Below are 9782 nucleotides of genomic sequence, written 5' to 3' on the forward strand. Positions count from 1 at the left end.
GTGGGGGGGGGGGGGGGGGGGGGAGGGTGATGGCAACTTTCTCATAGTCCCCCCTGTTAAATGTATTCTATCTTAATACAGAAACAAATGCCATCAACCAGGAGTCCAAATGCTGTTTAGACCTCCCAGACACTCAGTTACTGAAAGACTTGAGTCTTTGGCAAGCTTAGGTTTTCATTATAGTATATAAATAAGGTAAGGGGAGGATGTTATCGTCCCCAAATCATCTCCAGTTAAGACTGAGGCACAGACATTTCTTAGACTCTACCATATCTTTGTTACTTTTGGTTGAACCCTTCACTCTTGGGTAGTCAAGGAAACCCATCAGTTTCCTGGAACATTTTTTTCTTTATTTGTCTTTTATGTATTTGGCTGTTTGCTCTTGAAAATTTCTTCTTATCCTCCTAGTTCCCATCTGACATTTTCCCTGACAGTATATGTTCCTTTCTTGTGGTTTTGCCAGGGCTACATTTCCTTTTCCTGGAGGTTACCTGTTTGGTTCATCATACTGTGTTTGTTTTTTCTCGCTTTCCTGCTTCCTTTTTGGTTTCAGGGTATGCATACCTTCTGTGATGCAATTATGGTACGCTTAAGTAGTTCCATGCTGAGGCTAAGGATTTTAAATTTTTTCACTTCTGAATAGTTGCTTCCCTTTTCCCTTTTACTCACCCAAACCCTTCTCTCCCTTTTAAACCCAGGGAACTTTATGTTTTATAGTTTCACTGCAGCACAGCATAGGTGTTAGCCATTGTGGTTCTTGTCCTACCCAAAAAGATTTTCATTTGGTTCTACTTCTCCACAGCCATTGACTATTTTTATTTCCCTTCTTAATATTGACTAGACACCGGACCCTACAGTTTCAGATTCCATGTGAGATGCACCCATGTGCAACAAACAGCAAATACAGTCCTAAGCAAAGGTCTTTCCAGGACATTGGGAGGTGGGAAGAATGACAAATTTTAAACTGGTCTGCCTACTCAACACTGAAACATATTTCACTAAGTCCATGGGCATGTGCTGGAAAAGAGCTAGAAATGTTATGAGGCTGATATTGTACAGGGAGAGAGGGTTGTTTTATTTACCGTGAGCTTAACAAGAAAGCAGAAAAAGCATGGGAAAAGTCCTGGTCTGAAACATCCATGTAGTCATGCTTTGCTTCACTATATGACTGACAATGCTAGGAAAAAAATCATGTAAAGAGATAAAAAAATAAAATAAAAGCAGATGCACAACACTAGGATCTGGAGGGAGGAAGCAAGCAGGGGGAAGGGCAGGAAAGGGAGTAAAGATCAGGAGATTTTGGAGGGAAAAATAGAAGTTCCCGCTGAACTTTATTAATACTTTAACTTAATAAAGTTCTAGTTCCAACTAGTTCCAACTGTAAAAGCAAGAGGGGGCCTAGACTGAGAAAAAAAAAGTCTGAAGAGAGAGATTAAGCAAAGAGTTTGGATACAGAGCCTGGGGACTGACAGCTTTACTCCAACTCTGAAAAACCAAGGCCCCAAAACTGCAAGTAGATCCACACAGTTGGATAGTACTGTACTTACTGACTTCAGTGAAAATCCGCAAGTGTACAGAATCTACCTGTTGTGACCTATTTAAGTCAATGGGGAGTCCATCTGCACCAATTCAGCTGCAGGGTTGGGATCAGAGTGGGAAAGGAAGAACTAAACCTATTTGTTTTGTATTACATTCTATAGGACCCAATAGTTCACATATGCAAACCAATGTTGCATTCAAATAACATAGGTTTAAAATATATATTTTAGGAGAACTGCAGAGAGGTCTTTCCAGGGTGCTGAGTAATTACAAAAACATATAGTTTGAACACATGCAGAAGCTGACCCTTGGCAGCCTGCTTAAAGGAGCTTGAAACTATCTGAACTATACAAAAAGAAAGAAAAACATGCCTGCGAGGGCTGAAAAAAAAAATCACTTCTGTAATAGATGATTTTTAAGTCAGAAAATGTTTGGCAGGCATAATTCTGAAGTGTTAGGGAAATGTGGGTGATAACTGCTAGGGTGAAAGAGCAAACCGAGTCCAGTTAGATTTATAAAATGTTCACATATGCAGTTAAAGGCTGGCACAGCCAGTTGCCCATCAAGGAAGATAAAGCACAGCTGTAAATTTTGAAAATCTGACAGTTTCTGATAATTTCCTTTGGCTTCCAACAGTCCAGCCTCCTCCTCTTTGTTAATCTGCAGAGAAGGTACTCGATTCTGTGCAAACCCCAACACCCAGTTTGGATACTTTTAGTCACGTGTTATTCTGTTGACTTCCCCAGGCTTATGTAAAGCTTCTGGCAGGACTGGTCCCCTTGTCAAAGTGAGCAGAACAATGACCAAATAAACCTGCCTGGGCCTATCTGTGTTTGGGTGCATGGGGGAGGTCTTAACTAGCCAGGATCTAGATGCAGTGCCACTTAGGATTTTGTGTGGTATTAGCCAATACAGAGGAGGGAAGAGATGCTAAGGAAACAGGGAGGGAAAGAAACAGATTACAAGCAAGGGGGAAAAAGCACAGGTTCAGTCAGAATTGAGAGAGTCATAGTTTTAGACTAAAAATATGTAGGGAACTCCTTTTGTCAGCCCATTGCACATCATCAATCTGGTTATCCCTTCTAATGTTTTTGCGGAGCTTGGTATTCCTGAAAAGCACAATTTACAGCAATTATAATTTGTTTATTTAAACTGGAGGCCAGCCAGCAGTCTTCCTGGCCTGATGCTGCAACATGCCAAGTTGGAAGGGGAGTGGAGGGTATTCAGCACCCCTTCAGGATTCATGATCCTCTGTTAACGTCAGTCAGATCATGTTTTTCCACTCACAGCAGGGCTCTACTGGGGCTTTCCAAATGCCCAGGGGTACATGGAAGTCACGAGTCTGTTTGGGCAATCCAGTTTGCAACTCATAGTTTCCACATTGAACTTCACCATAAATACCAAAAAGAAGCAACTTAATTAAATTTATCTGGAACCCAATATTGAATTAGCGTAACAAATACAAACATGCATAAAACATCCAATCAGGATCTTAAGAAGAAATTACAAACCTCAGTTCATATGCAACTGCCTCTTGGAAAAACAACTGAAAAGTCTGTATTTAATAGGTTGTATTTCAATAGCACTCACTTTCCATCCAAGCATCTAGAAGTGATTTTGTGTATATAAGTTAAACCTCACAATGCCTTATGCAAATATTATCCTCCCCTTTTATGGACGGGGGAAACTGAGGTACACCATCGGCAAAGCCTACATAGCAAGAAATTTGAAAATAGAACTTCTGATTCTCAGTGATGTCCTTTAGCCACAATATCATCCTTAAGTCTCCTTCACGCTGATAGCTTTGGAACTAGCTTTAAAAGATCCAGTGAGACACAGTGATGGGAGTGTTAGATAACTATACTACATAGCTAGAGGCAACAAAAGTGATTAGGGACATATGGGGGAATTTCTAAACAAAAAGATTAAGACCAGAACTATTTTATTTAGGGAAAAAAACCAGCAAGAGATGACAGACTTGAGGTATATAAAATAATGAATGGTATGAAGAAGGAAAAATAGGATGCCCTTAATAATACAGGGAGCAGAGGCCAGCTAATGGAATTTAAAAAGGCATCAGCTTCTGAGCAGATAAGAGGGTCACTCTAGCTTATTTATAAGCAACCTGTGGAACTCACAGCTGCAGAACATTGACACAAATAGCCTAATAAGGAACAAAAACAATTAAATGTGTATATGGATCTGCAGGAATGAGATTCAGAAGACTAAACTAGTCTCGTATTTCAGATTATATGGATCACAAAAGATTTCCTTTCTTTACCATAACAAACACTGTAAAACTACATGCAGGGTTGTAGCATAAAGGAAACTAAAGTCTGTACTAGAAACTGCCCCCCTCAGAAAAAGAATCACACAAGAAGTTTTTCAAAGGGAACAATATCCCTTCCTATGAGCAGACTACAGCTCTATTACTCTTCAAACTGTAGCTGTTTCTTATGCTGCTGCTCTGATTGCCTGTACATTTTGGTTCGGTAGGGCACAGAGTAATGTACATTTTAAGAAACATACCAATTACCTTCTTGAGCAATGGGGAATTCTTTTCCAAACATGCAGCCCCTCGCTCACAATAATCATATCTCCTCCTGAGAAGGATCTAGGCCTATTTATGACTCCTGATTAGATGATGACTTTCACCTGCCTTCAGCACTCCAGGTTCAATAAAAGAACTCAACTGCTTTTTCTCTTATTTGTAGAGCTCCTACCAACTTCGTTTTCAAAAGAGTTGCTCCCAGGAACAAAATTTTTCAAGTAAAACTTCAAATTCATTTTCACTCCATAGGTTTTAAAAAACACTGTTTCATTTATAGAAAAAAGTAGTTTGTAGAATAAAACATGGAGGTCCCCTCAATCTCTGTTTCAAGCACACTTTTGCCTTTTTCCTTCTTTCCCTGTCTTTTACTTCTCCCATTAAAAAGGAGAGGGGAGGTGAAGGATAAGGGAAGCCTATTTTTTTATGTTTTAACTTTTTATTTAAAGTGAGAACTAACAAATTCACACGTTTAAATCCAAAATAATTAAAAATAAAAGTTCTATGTTTGACAAAAACAAACCCAATAGCTTTAATGGTGACAAGTTATTAAGATAGATATTTTTGCTATGTGTTGCATCAGAAGAGCAGCTGGGGTTACTACTAGAAAAGTAATCATGCCAGTGGAAAGTCTTGATCAAAAACAGAAGACTGGGGCTCTTGCTATTTCAGCAACATATTCCATCATCATTAATTTAGCAAGATCCGTCTTAAAACTACCTAGGAACATAGTGATTTGTTTCACCTAAAGTACTACTATTGGAAAACATTTTTAGAACCTTGCTGTGCCAATGATTAGAGCCCGTCTTCTAATTTTCAGCCTAAATTTATTCATAGCCAGCTTATAGTTATGGTTTTGTGCCAGCACTGTCATTTAGCTTAAATAGTTGTTTTCCCTCCCTGCTGTTTACACCAGATGTACATAAAGAACAATCATATTCCCTCCCAGATTTTCTTGTGCTAGTCTCTTCTGATCTCCTCTCCTGTGATGGTATCCACTCCCCTAATCAACTTGGTAGCCCTTCTCTGTACCTGCTCCAATATGACTTCATCTCTTTTGAGCATGTTTGGCCAGAATTGTACCCAGCATACCCAGATGAGGTCTTGCCAGTGCCTTGTACAATGGCATTAAGACCTTCATATTCTATTGGAAATACTTCATCCGATTCATCCAAAGATTGCCTTTGACTTATATAGGGTTGAATCACTTTTGGGACTCAAGGCCATCCTGTGACTGACAAATATGTCCAGTTCTTTTCCTCCTGTGTTCTTCTAGTGATAAGTACATGATATTTCCATGTTTAAAGTAAATTCATATTGCTCAAATGCCCTCTAATCATCTTCCAAAAGTTTTCTAAACTGAGCACTGAAAGCTCACACTAGCATGGGGGTGGGGGGGCACATCTCTGTTTCAAAGACAGCCTCTAGTGTTCATTTAAAGATCCTAATTCTCTTCTCAAAATGCTAAATTTAATTGATTCCTATGGTGCTGCTTCCTGATTTACACCAATGAAAGTAAGGTCTAATAGTCCACAGATGTTTACATTGGAGCTTAAGCTTAAGACTAAAGTGAGTGGAGAAAATGGTTAAGAAGGAATGACCACCATTATAAAGACCAGCATTGAGAAATATAACTGAAAAAAATCTTGATTGTGATGGTTTTGGGCAAGCTACAATCCATTTTCCTCATGCCCTTGAGGCAGTTTTGCTGTTTGCATTTCATTTTTAAAAAAAAGCCTCCAGACCAAAAAAAAAGCACTATTCCCTATTCAAATTTATTTAATGTATTGGGAGGAAAGAACAAAAGGCAATGAATACTGTTGAAAACAAAGGTCCTTTGCTCTAGCAAGTACTTTAGGGGGTTTTCTCCTTTAAGATTGCCTTGAGCTACAAACATACCAACCAACCATCTATTTAGGGAGCTGCACTCCTTAAGCCTGCTGGCAACTCCTGTTTATCAATGGGAGTAACTATATGAGCAATGGTCAGGAAATGGAGATTAGGTGAGCTGTTTATTCTATGTTGACTCAGAGCAGCTGAACAAGAATCAGAACCAAATTTGGGTCAGTCTGATAAGAGAGGTGTTTAATAGATTTTTGAATAAAAGGTGCAATTAAAAGTCACGTTAGAGGACCCAAACATATGTTTATTAAAAATTGTATTAATATACCTCACATGGGCACAGCATACTAGTGCTTTTCATTGCGGGGGGTTAGTTTTTTTTTTTTTTTTTTAAAGATAACTTGTAAAAGTGCTCTTTTCTCTATCAGAGAAGCAATAAAATAGACGTTATTTGTGAATTGTGGAAATTGCTAAGCAGAGAAAGTTAAAATAAAATGAACATTTGTATTACATGTGGTTTTCCCCCAAACTGCAAATATAAGATTATATTCTATGAAAAGCAGGACAGCAAAATTATGTATTTTAATATACTGAGGCAAATTAAATCATGGCGTAAAACCATAGGAACCTGTGGAATTATACCAGTGTTGAACTTTACCCTGGTTGTAAAAACAACATAAATGCAACGCAGACCAACAGAAACAGGCGATTTAAAATAAGAATGGTGTTTCTGTGAATAAAATACTAACTAAATTTGTTTGTTGGAAGGAAATCCAACTTGGCTGTACTATAGCAGCATACAAGGGATCCAAAATAAGTAACAGCAGGCATCTTTGCAGAAATTTGCTTCTGACTGACATCTTTTTCTTTGGGAGCAGAGAGAGCAGTTGAATGCACTGTACAGAGCATAATATGGGAAGCTACGAAATCCAGCTTCAAAACCCACCTCTGTCACTGTTACAGTGAGTGCTCCTGGGCAAATCGCAAAAATGTTTAGGGCCTGATTATGATCTAATTTACATAATTTTTGTATAGTTCCATTGGCTTCAGTAAAATTGTCCCAAATTTACACCCTTGTAAGGCATTCTGTGCCCCTTTTCCCTATGGGGATGATGCCTAATTTACAGAAGCATTATGGGCACTGATCATCAGTCTCTTGAAATACCATAGAAGCGCTTAATATCATCATTAAGGAACCTTGTTAAATTTAACTGCTAGCCAGTTGCATGAAATGAAGAACATGATACTGTATTTTGGTTGTAAAACACTGTATCCAACAAAATACATGAATAGTAAACCCATTAGTCAAAATCCATATGCACACATCCCTCCTAGTTCCCCCCAAAATCTCTAAAGCTGTAAAGATAAAAAAAGGCAGAAATCTCACTTCTGTCCAGCCTGGCTCATTTGAAATGCTGCCCGCGTATTAAATGAGTGACAGATAAGATATTCTCTTAATTGTGAAAGGTTCTCATTTTATATCACGCACTCAAACGAGTTGTGATGAGTTGAAATTTCCCTTCACATTACATTTTCTGCACACACACACTTCTCATAATCCTTTCAATAAGCATTTGTATGCAGGTCAGTTACATGTAGCACTTCTTTCTTGAATGAGAAGGGCAGCCTTCTTGCACACAAAAATGCAATCTTTCATTTCTTCATGAGTAAGGCTTTTAAAGAGTGGAAGCTTCCATCATGCAAAGTCATCTGTTCCCAAGTTATTCCACCCTAAAACCAAATATCTCATCCAGTCTATGAATCACTTCTGAGAAACCCACACAAAGGCAACATTAACCATGAGCAACTAGCTCATACTTAAAAACTCAAAATTTGAACCATACTGATAGGAAAAAATGGAGTAGAAAAAGATCTTAATGACAAAAAAATCCTAAATGGTCACAATAATTTATCTTTTCAAACATGCATGTGATGACCCCTAATTTGAGGTCACCAGAACTCAATTTGAATGAAGTCAGAGTGGTCAATGGGATTGAACATGGAATTGGGCTCCAGATCCAATTTAAATCAAGATGCTATGGGAGCTGATGGCCACCCTGGTGCAAAGCAGCAAGAGATCACAGTTTGTCCCAGCTAATCCCAGCTCTGTCATTTATGTGCTATATAACCTCAGGCAAGTCAATGAAACTCTTTGTATCTCAGTTTCCCCATCTGTGAAATGGTGATAATGCTTACTTGCATTACATGGAGGTGCTAAGGATTAGTTGGCATTTATCAGGTGTTTTGAATATTGCTAAATCCTTTGTTTTCTCACATGACCATCTTTAATACCCAGTTTTTAGTTCAAGCATTTCTCCTGTCCTGACCCAAGACCAAAACCCTGGGAATCCTGATTCAATTTCAGTGGGAGTTTTCTTGGAGTAAGAACTGAGCTAAAACTGCATAAAGACTTTCACGATTCAACTCAAAGGTATCTTAGCCCCAGAAGGTATTTAGTTCGCTGGAGATTAAATACTTTTTTAAAATGGGCAAATAAAGCTTATTTAAAAAAAAAAAAAAAAAAAAAAAATATCAAGGCATGGCCTGAGAGCCAAAGTTTAACTAGAAGAAGGTGCAAATCAACTGAGGCAGAGATGTTCAGGTGACAATAAGAGATGCAAGTGTGAGGCACTGCTTCACCATGACTTCAATTAAAAAAAACAAACAGAGGAAGTTGATCTCTGCAGTCACTACTCAAATAATAGCGACTGAGGGAGTTGGATGCATTTAGTCTGCAGAGGAGAAGACTGAGAGGACTTCAGGTGGTTGAAGGCTGCTCTTAAGGGGGGTTTGAAAGAGGATGGAGCTGGACGGCTCTCAGTGGTGGCAGATGACAGAACAAGGAGCAATGGTCTCAAGTTGCAGCAGAGAAGGTTTAGGATAGATATTACGAAAAACGCTGTCACGAAGAGGGTAGTAAAACACTGGAGCAGGTTAGCCAGAGAGGTTGAAGAAACTCCATTCTTGGAGGTTTTTAAGACCCAGCTCGACAAAGCCCTGGCTGGGATGATCTAGTTGGGGCTGGTCCTGCTTGGAGCGGGGGGTGGGACTAGCCGGCCTCCCGAGGTCCCTTCCAGCCCAGCTGTTGTACGAGTCTGTGAACCAGGGAGGGCTGGAAACTGCGGGTAAACCCACTACGAGGCAGCAGCGGGTAGAGGGACCTCTAGCATGCGCCACATCCTCGCGTGCGGCGCTTCGGCCGTCACCAATGCACCGAGACGGAGCAAAGGGAGAGCGCCGCAGTGCCCGGGCCCCGCGCGAAGCTCCACGCGGCTCCGGCGGGGAAACCCCTCCGAAGTCCCCTGTCCCCCCAGGGCCTGCGCGGGCTCCAACCCCTCGGCGGCTGCGCAGTCTTCCCCAGCTCCGCCGCCACAGGGCGTCCACGCCGGCCCCGCATTGCAGGAGCGTCCCCGGCCCAGCCCCTTGCTCCGGGGAGCAGCCCGCCGCGTGGGAGGGCGCCAGCTGAGCCTTAAAGGCGCCCGTGCAACACAGCCCTGGAGGCATCTCCATCCAGCAGAGCCCGCGCCGACCCCGCGCACGCGAGGGGAAGCTTCGTGCTCCCGCTGCCGGTGTCGCTGCTCGAGGGACACCTCGAAAGATTCCCCCCCCCCCCCCCGGAGGGGCACCCAAGGAGCCGGCGCCGGTGTTGTTATTTGCGCTCCGCCTGCCGGCGCGGATGCAAAGCAGGAGGCGGGTTGCGGGATCGCCTCAGCCAAGCCGCAGGGGGTGGGGGCAAGTTTGGGAGCGCAGCGCTGGCCCTTTAAGCGCCCCGGCGGGGCGGGCACACGGGTCCCGGCTGCACCCGGGAGTGCGCAGGCGGGAGCCAAGGCGCGCAGGGGCGGAGCGGCCGCGG

General features: G+C 41.7%; 1 protein-coding gene across 1 annotated transcript in view; it reads right to left on the reverse strand.

The window, feature by feature from the left end:
- Positions 1-9782, reverse strand: part of KCTD1 (potassium channel tetramerization domain containing 1) — a 183301-nt gene that overhangs the window by 173141 nt on the left and 378 nt on the right. The gene's annotated exons all lie outside the window — the stretch shown is intronic.

The sequence above is a fragment of the Gavialis gangeticus genome, unplaced genomic scaffold (genome assembly GCF_001723915.1).
Source record: "Gavialis gangeticus isolate Ggan-Ray unplaced genomic scaffold, GavGan_comp1, whole genome shotgun sequence".
In the NCBI taxonomy this organism is placed as follows: domain Eukaryota; kingdom Metazoa; phylum Chordata; order Crocodylia; family Gavialidae; genus Gavialis; species Gavialis gangeticus.